Raw genomic sequence first — 8,231 nt, forward strand, 5'->3', positions numbered from 1 at the left:
TCTACATGTACCCACTTCACAGTCCAGCAGTGTAACTGGAACAGTTAAATTGTGGTGAATGGAGCTAAATCCAGTTGGTGGCCGGTCACAAGTGGTGTCCCCCAGGGCTCGGTTTTGGGGCCACTCCTGTTTAACATCTTTATTGATGATCTAGACGAGGGGATCAAGTGCACCCTCAGTAAATTTGCAGATGGCACCAAGTTGGGTGGGAGTGTTGATGTGCTCGAGGGTAGGGAGGCTCTGCAGAGAGACCTGGACAGGCTGGAGCGATGGGCCAAGGCCAACTGTATGAAGTTCAATAAGGCCAAATGCCGGGTGCTGCACTTGGACCACAACAACCCCCAGCAGCGCTACAGGCTTGGGGAGGAGTGGCTGGAGAGCTGCCAGTCAGAGAGGGACCTGGGGGTGTTGATTGACAGCCGGCTGAACATGAGCCAGCAGTGTGCCCAGGTGGCCAAGAAGGCCAATGGCATCCTGGCTTGCATCAGAAATAGCGTGGCCAGCAGGGACAGGGAAGTGATCTTACCCCTGTACTCGGCACTGGTGAGGCCGCACCTTGATTACTGTGTTCAGTTTTGGGCCCCTCACTACAAAAAGGACATTGAATTACTCGAGCGTGTCCAGAGAAGGGCAACGAAGCTGGTGCAGGGTCTGGAGCACATGTCGTACGAGGAGCGGCTGAGGGAACTGGGGTTGTTTAGTCTGGAGAAGAGGAGGCTGAGGGGAGACCTCATCGCCCTCTACAGCTACCTGAAAGGAGGTTGCAGAGAGCTGGGGATGAGTCTCTTTAACCAAGTAACAAGCGATAGGACAAGAGGGAATGGCCTCAAATTGTGCCAGGGAAGGTTTAGACTGGATATTAGGAAGCATTTCTTTACAGAACGGGTTGTTAGGCATTGGAATGGGCTGCCCAGGGAGGCGGTGGAGTCCCCATCCCTGGAGGTGTTTAAGAGTTGGGTTGACATAGCGCTTAGGGATATGGTGTAGCTGGGAACTGTCAATGTTAGGTTAATGGTTGGACTGGATGATCTTCAAGGTCTTTTCCAACCTAGATGATTCTGTGATTCTGTGAAATTAAATTTAAAATAATAGTTAGGAGGAGAGGAGAAAGAGTTTATTGAGCAGAAAGCAGCATTTACCTACAAATAACTTTTATAATGTGCAAAGCTGTTCTAAGAAGCTTAAAAATAGCAAAGACACTCACTCAACTCTGAACATTGAATAAGGAAGTAAAGCCAAAGACCATTTGAAGAGAGCACCTCTGCCATTTCTCACTACAGTTATGCTGTTTGCAATGAAATGGAAAACTCTGCAGTACATAATAAGATGCGAGACTTACAAAATGTGACTGTTTTCAGAATCCCAATCAGAACGATTTTAGGCAGCATTTTTCAAACAAGAAATAGAGATTAAAAGTAGGCGAATGTAAAGATTACCAATTTTTTTGACTTCTCATCCTATGTATGTGTTTTTCAGAATGAAATAATTTCTCTAGTTTCAAGAGTTTTATCATGACACTTCAAACAAAAACTGTCATTGCTTTTCAGCAGAACAGATCTCAGAACATTAAGTACTTAACTTTTTTCCTTTACAGAACTATTCACCAAACTGAAACCTCACTCTCCTAAACTGTTTGCTCCCAACAACACACAAGAAGCTACTTTTTCTCTCTGCTAAGCCCACCTGATGTGCAGGGCCAGATGCCAGAGCCAACAGGAACAAAGGAATGTGGCACAGATTAAAACACAAAACAGAGAAAGACGGTAGCATGAGAAACAGGACATCACCTGGAGCGGGGCTCAGTTCTGGAGAAGGAGCACCCAGTCAGATCATCTCAAGATAAAAGCCACTGAAACATTAAGACACAAACTACCATTAAACTATGCACTGTCAATGCCACTGCACACTTCATCACACTGCATGAGATTCACATGATCAGGGAGGTTGCCCTGTACATGAAGTGTTTTACATTGCAGGGTTTTTCCATTACTTTTCAATTAAGTTGAGGGAATTCTGGAAACTAGTAGAGTCAAGTCAGGAGAACAGAAATCACCAGAAGTACTACCCTTATAGTGCAGGTCTTTTGATGTCAATGGAACAGTATTTTCCAAGGAAGGAGTTTCAGACAGTTAGTCATTGGTGATAGTGCAGGACAACAGCTAATTACAGCACTATTTCTGGACAGCAACTTTCCAGCTCCTTGTAGAACACTGTGATGTTCTGGCATCATTTTTAAGGTACCCAAGGTGACAGAAGATAGCTGTTATGTGCTATTCCTACAAGCACAACAAATATGACAGGGACCTTGGAAACCCCAGTTAAGAAAGGAACAGAGTAAATTTCTGTTCAGAGGATAAATGGCAAGCTTATAACATTTTAAAGAGTGTTTCATGATTGGCAATCCACATTCCCAGCATGAATCTCTGCTTTTGATAATTATGCTTTTGAGAATTTCACAATATAAGGGAGAAAAAAATGAGAAGTTGGTAAAAAATGAACACAATATGCTTCACAGCTCATTGCCAAGTCAGGTAGTCATCCAACTGTAGAGTCAACATGCTAAAAGTAATAAACCAGCAAAACTTCACAGATAAAAAATTGAATCATTGTATTTTAACACTTAGCAGCATGGAAAAGAGATCATTTTGACTTTCATTCGGTTAAAGAATTCAGACATTTGTGTAGGTTCTCCATTAACCTGAAAGACATAAACTACTGTACAAGATATGCACTGAAGTACGTCATTGAATTGGAAACCTAACCCCTGACAAGTTGTTAAGATTTGTTTCTCTTCCCCAGGAGCTTCTCATCACCTCTTGCAACCCCCTTTTTCCAGATCCACGCTGCTTTTTTGTACTAGTTCTCCACCAAGTGCTTACTCACTGGTTTCTCTCAGGTTCGTGACTGTAGAGCATCCTGAAGGTAGCGTATAAATTGAGGTATGTGTGTATCAGTCAAACACCAACATTATTTTAAACTCATTGTATGGCTATTACCACATAAGGATAAGAGGCCAACCAGCAAAAGAAAAGAAAATGTCACATGGGTTTTCATAAAAAGCTTCAATTTCAAGCACAAAAAGTGCTTGGCTCACATCTACAGGAATGTGAACCTGTTTACAGAAGGCTTTGACCTGACTCATAGAGTGCATTTATCCACCAATAAACCCATTTTTTTTCACTTCAGATGCTCACGACTCAATTTAAAGCTTCTTATCAAGAGAAACAGGAGTTTTTCCCATTCCTCCTGTGACACATTTTAGCAGTAGCTCGGGGCCACAGTTAATGTCTTAGCTTTATAGCATAAAACACTCTCCCCTTCAGTCTTGCCAGGACATCTTCAGATATAGGAGTCAAGACTCTTCCTCTCCTTCCTCCCACCAGCCCAATGTAAGATGACATCAATTCTACTTTTTCCTCTGCACACACACATCCCTCATGAACTGTAAGAAGTTCTTAAGAAACAAGAAGCATCCAATCTAAATAAAAAGTTTAATCTTTGCTCTGCTGGTGCTCTGCAGACTGTAGAATTTGGCTTTCATAAGTAATTTTCAATGCATAATGAAACACCTTATCTATATGTGTTTTTTCTACTTGTGATGTTTAAGGAATATGTCAGCAGCATGATGAAAGGAGACTTTAATGAAAATGCACCACAAAGATCTCTAAAATGAAGTGGCTACTTGGATTTGGGGACGAGGGCCTTTATTAAGAATTCAGTATATTAAAAGAAGAAGAATGTCTTATCCGTGCTATTTCCATACACTGGTGGCTCCATTATGGAGGAAGGGGCACCCAGGATAACAAAGGAATAATGCGAAGTAATTTCCTTTAAATATTCTGATACACATTACAGAATAGCCTCAGTCTGTCAGGGACCTGAGTGCACTAATACACCTTAAATATCTCTGACCAGCCTCATCTGAGGCTGCTCCCCATACCCTTGGGCCCAGGAGCATTATTCAAGCTCAGCCCTGGACTTTCACTCTTTGCTTGGGCTATGGTAGATGACTGCTGGTCTCCATGGCCATATCTGGCCATGGAAGACCCTTAATCTAGTCTCTGACCCACAGATCAGCTTCCTCAGCCTAGCCTGATTGCTATAGACCTGCTGTGTGATCAATGGACCTAATCCTAACCCTGACCTATGGATTGACTTCCTGGCTTGACCTTCAATCTGCCTCATGGCCATGATATTGTCTCATGATCCAAACTCTTGGTAGGACCTGGTCACCATCTCCAGATCCATACTGCTGGGCTGATGTGGGTACTGGAGGAAGGGGCCTTGGCCAGTGAGGCTCCTGTCCTGCTAGTCCAGGGATCACCCTTGGCTTCCATCTCCCCATCCCTTAGGGAGCAGCTGATCTTGACACAGTCTGTGTGCATAGCATGGGATGATCAGTAGGTGCAAAACCTACTTTTAGAAAGGCAATCAGAAGATTATTTCCTGCCAGAATACTCTCTTTTGGGAGAGAAAAAGACAGGGACCGAGAGGCCTTTGCCTGCACATTTCCATTGTTTCTTCTGTTTTCTTCCCATGCCTAGAGGGAACATTGTCAAGTTTAGCATTCCTCTGTTTCATCACATGTCTAATCTTTGCGCACGTTAGACGTGTTCGGCTTAATTTGAAGCAATCATCTGAAATACTAAGTAAAATGAACTTTAGAAGCTCATGACACTGAAAGTCACACTTGTTCATGCTGAGTTCAACACCCAAACCCTGGTTTAGTCAAAGACCATTTCCTACAGTGCAATAAAGGTAAATTGATATAGATTGCCTAGCACATCACTGGCTTGACCCAGTCCTAGGATTAGATCTTTCTGCCCTGCAAAAGCATTAAAACAAATTATTTTACTAACCACTCCACTGGAAAAAGAAATTAAACAGATGAGAATCACCCTGAATTTTACTGAATTTGGAGAAGCTGAACAAAAGTAATAGGTATGCACCTGTTTTTAGACGAAGCTATGGTAATAGCTGCTTTTCACTTGTGTTATTGTAAAGGCACACAAAAAATTAGGGAGAGACATCTCCCTCACGAGTGAAGAAGATAGCATCATGAGAATGGAAATAAATAGAACTCATATGCAAATAATAGTTTTCTCACTGTAAAGGAGAACTAGTGACCAATTTCTTCCAAAACACTGAAGGGTTAGTTCTACACCACTTCAAGGATCATTTGTTATAATCAGAAATAAGATTTTCATAATATGTCAGATCATCAGTCACCATCTCACTAGTACAACTGTCAAAAGACCTTAACTTGTACGAAATGTCAGTATGGGAGTTTTATCTAAGGGACATAAATCTGAAAACTAGTTTATCCCTAAAATAATGAAAATTCATTTGTAAATTTAGAGCTATAATGGATCCTGAAAAATACCTGAAAAATAAAGCAATTATAATTTTTGGAAGTACATTTCAGTTGCATTCAAGAAGCAGATTGACTTGTGGTACAATCACATGAAAGTGACTCAAGCTTTTCGAATTGATGTACCCTTTGCTAAGAGCAGATTGCAATACTGCCTGTTTAAGGAGTTTATAGTGGGCCTTGTTAGACAACTTAAGAAAGTGCTTTCCAATACTTGCATGAGAGTTGGACAAATGCAATTTAGTGTTCACTACAACTTTAAAGCAAAGGCCATCCTTTTTTGGGGGGAAAAAGGAAAACAAGCAAAAACTTCTAACCAGATGAACTATGCAAACTTAGGTCTGTTCACAACATACTTTGAACTACACTGCAAGATAATGAACATTAATCTGCCAAACAAAATGCTATATGCAGCCAATCTACATACCAAAATATTAATTTTAAGGTAAGGATGCTTAATTTTTTTTTTAAAGCAGTTATGTAGATTGTTTTGCAAATATACTGCTTTTTAGATCAATGACCTCTATTTCTTTTTAACCTCAGGTTATGAAGCCTATTACAGAAATAAAAAATGTTATTTTGTACAATCTTTTCCTGCACTAATTTAAACTTTATTACACAATATGATGAAGTCACAGTCCTGTTTTCCAAAAGGAGGCGGGAAAGACCTGACCACAGCAGAAAGGATCTTGGGATGTAACAGGGACAGAGGTAACATAATTACCTATTACTTAAATACTGCAAGAAAAACAGGGGTAGTGAAGAGCATGTTGAGTGAAAGAAACAAGGCTTCTGTTTACCGATGGAGAGAGTTATCTTCTGTTTCTTGTGTAATCTGTCAAGTAAGAAATGTTTGATTTGGGCAAGAACCAGCAGTAGAAGAAAAAACACCACTACTGATCAGTGTCAAATCACCTTTTAGACCTAGAGTAAACTTAGAATGAGACTTCTTGCACAAAAATATCTGAAAACAAAGGACCATATGTCTCTAAACATCAAAACACTGATATTTTGTTCATCATACTGCCAAAGGAACTTAAAGTAATTAAACTTCAAGAAGTACATCTTTAGGACACTATTCTTAATTCAACTTATCCCTACTATAAACCTGGAGCTCTTGTTCAGACTCTATTTTGGTCCCTGTAAGTTTTCTGCCTCCTTCTGTTCTGCTACCACTTAATTCTCTCTTCATACTGCTGCTGGTGTAGTATGAGAAATATTCTTTGATGTTCTTGGCTTGATTCCACCATTTTGCAGATTCTAAATAGAGACAAGTTTTGTCTGGTACTGTAAGGCAAATAGCCATGTTATGTAGCTAATAAATTAGTCAACATCTCTCCCTTTTAAAACTCTTTCCTCAGTTGCCAAAAGACTTAATCTATATGTTCCATATTGGGTTCTTCCTCAACCTGCATACTTTTGCAGTTTAGATTGAATCAGAATCAATTCTATCATTTCTAAGAAGCAGGAAGAGTGTTTCTTCCTGATTTAACAAGAAAAAGAAAACTATTCCTTTTTGAAAATCATACTTAGTGCTTTCCAGCAAGATCAGAGGTCTGCTGGGATAGGACTACAGTCACGGGGGTAAAAGGAATGCACCTTTTACAATCACTGTGAAACCCAGCCTTTGTACTAGTCATAATCTATGCATTCAGAACTGACCTCTTAACTGTAAAACTCTTATCTCTCCAAAGATTTTATCTGTTCCATGTACAATAAACCTTTCACAGACATATCTAGTGATTCTACTTGTTCCCTGGAAAGAAGAATGATGAGCAGTCAGAAGATGCAGTTGCAGGGAAAATCACGTTGAGTGTTCTTGCTTTAGGCAACTGAATACTGGTACTGGAAAAGGAAACAATGTGCCCATCTCTGACACAGCTCCCATGGGATGCAGGACATTCATCCAAGATAGAAATTTCAAAAGTGTTAATTCCAGGCACTCACAGGAGACCCTTCAATCTGTCTTAAAAATGCTTAGCATACAGAGCTACAAATGAAGTTGTAGAGGAGGGGCCGTGCTTTGAACATATCATATAGTATACATGAGCTCTTTAATATTCAGGTTTTAGGCACCTCAGACCAGGTACTCCAAGTTACCAAAGAGCTTTGACTTCAATTCCTCTGTGTTTTGATTATCACCTTTAAAGTTAGGGTAATGCTCTTTGCAAAGCTCACACAAGTATCTATGAGAATTAATGTTTGTGGAACAGACACTGTTCAAAGTACACAACAGAAATGTTCACAAAGAGCCTGCCAGCAGATGTGGCACAGCCTGCTGTAAATGGGGTCTAGCATTATGAAGGAAATGGGAATAACAGAATCTCAGGCAGCTATGCCTGACATCTTCCTGTGAGCCCTGAATTGCCCAAACACACCTCAACATCTCGCTGTACGCCCAAGACCCTCCTATCTGCTAATGGCCACTGGGAGACAGCTGTCTCCCTTCACCCCACTGTGTCAGCTCCTCACTCAGGCCCCACTGGAGCATGAGGAGAGGAGATTGCAAAGTCTATCAATATACTCAGATACTTTGCAGGATCACGTCCCATAATTTGTCTGGCTATTAAAGAACTCCTTGCCTCAATGAGGGATTTTTTTTTGGTGACTTATTGGCATTTTTCTGTGTGAAAAGTGTTCTACTGTGGCTATTATGTATCAATGTATATGAACAAAATACGTGATTCGGTCAATAATACAGGATAATTATGTGCAGTTTTCATTACTGCCTCAGACACAATGGTATTTAACCACTTTGGGATCATAGCAGTCTTGGGAGGGCTGATCCTCAATCTTGCCTCAGAATGAAAAATAGGATGTGGTGATTTAATTAAAGACTGCATCAATGCACACAATCAAG

The sequence above is a fragment of the Strix uralensis genome, chromosome 1, assembly GCF_047716275.1.
Source record: "Strix uralensis isolate ZFMK-TIS-50842 chromosome 1, bStrUra1, whole genome shotgun sequence".
Classification (NCBI taxonomy): Eukaryota; Metazoa; Chordata; class Aves; order Strigiformes; family Strigidae; genus Strix; species Strix uralensis.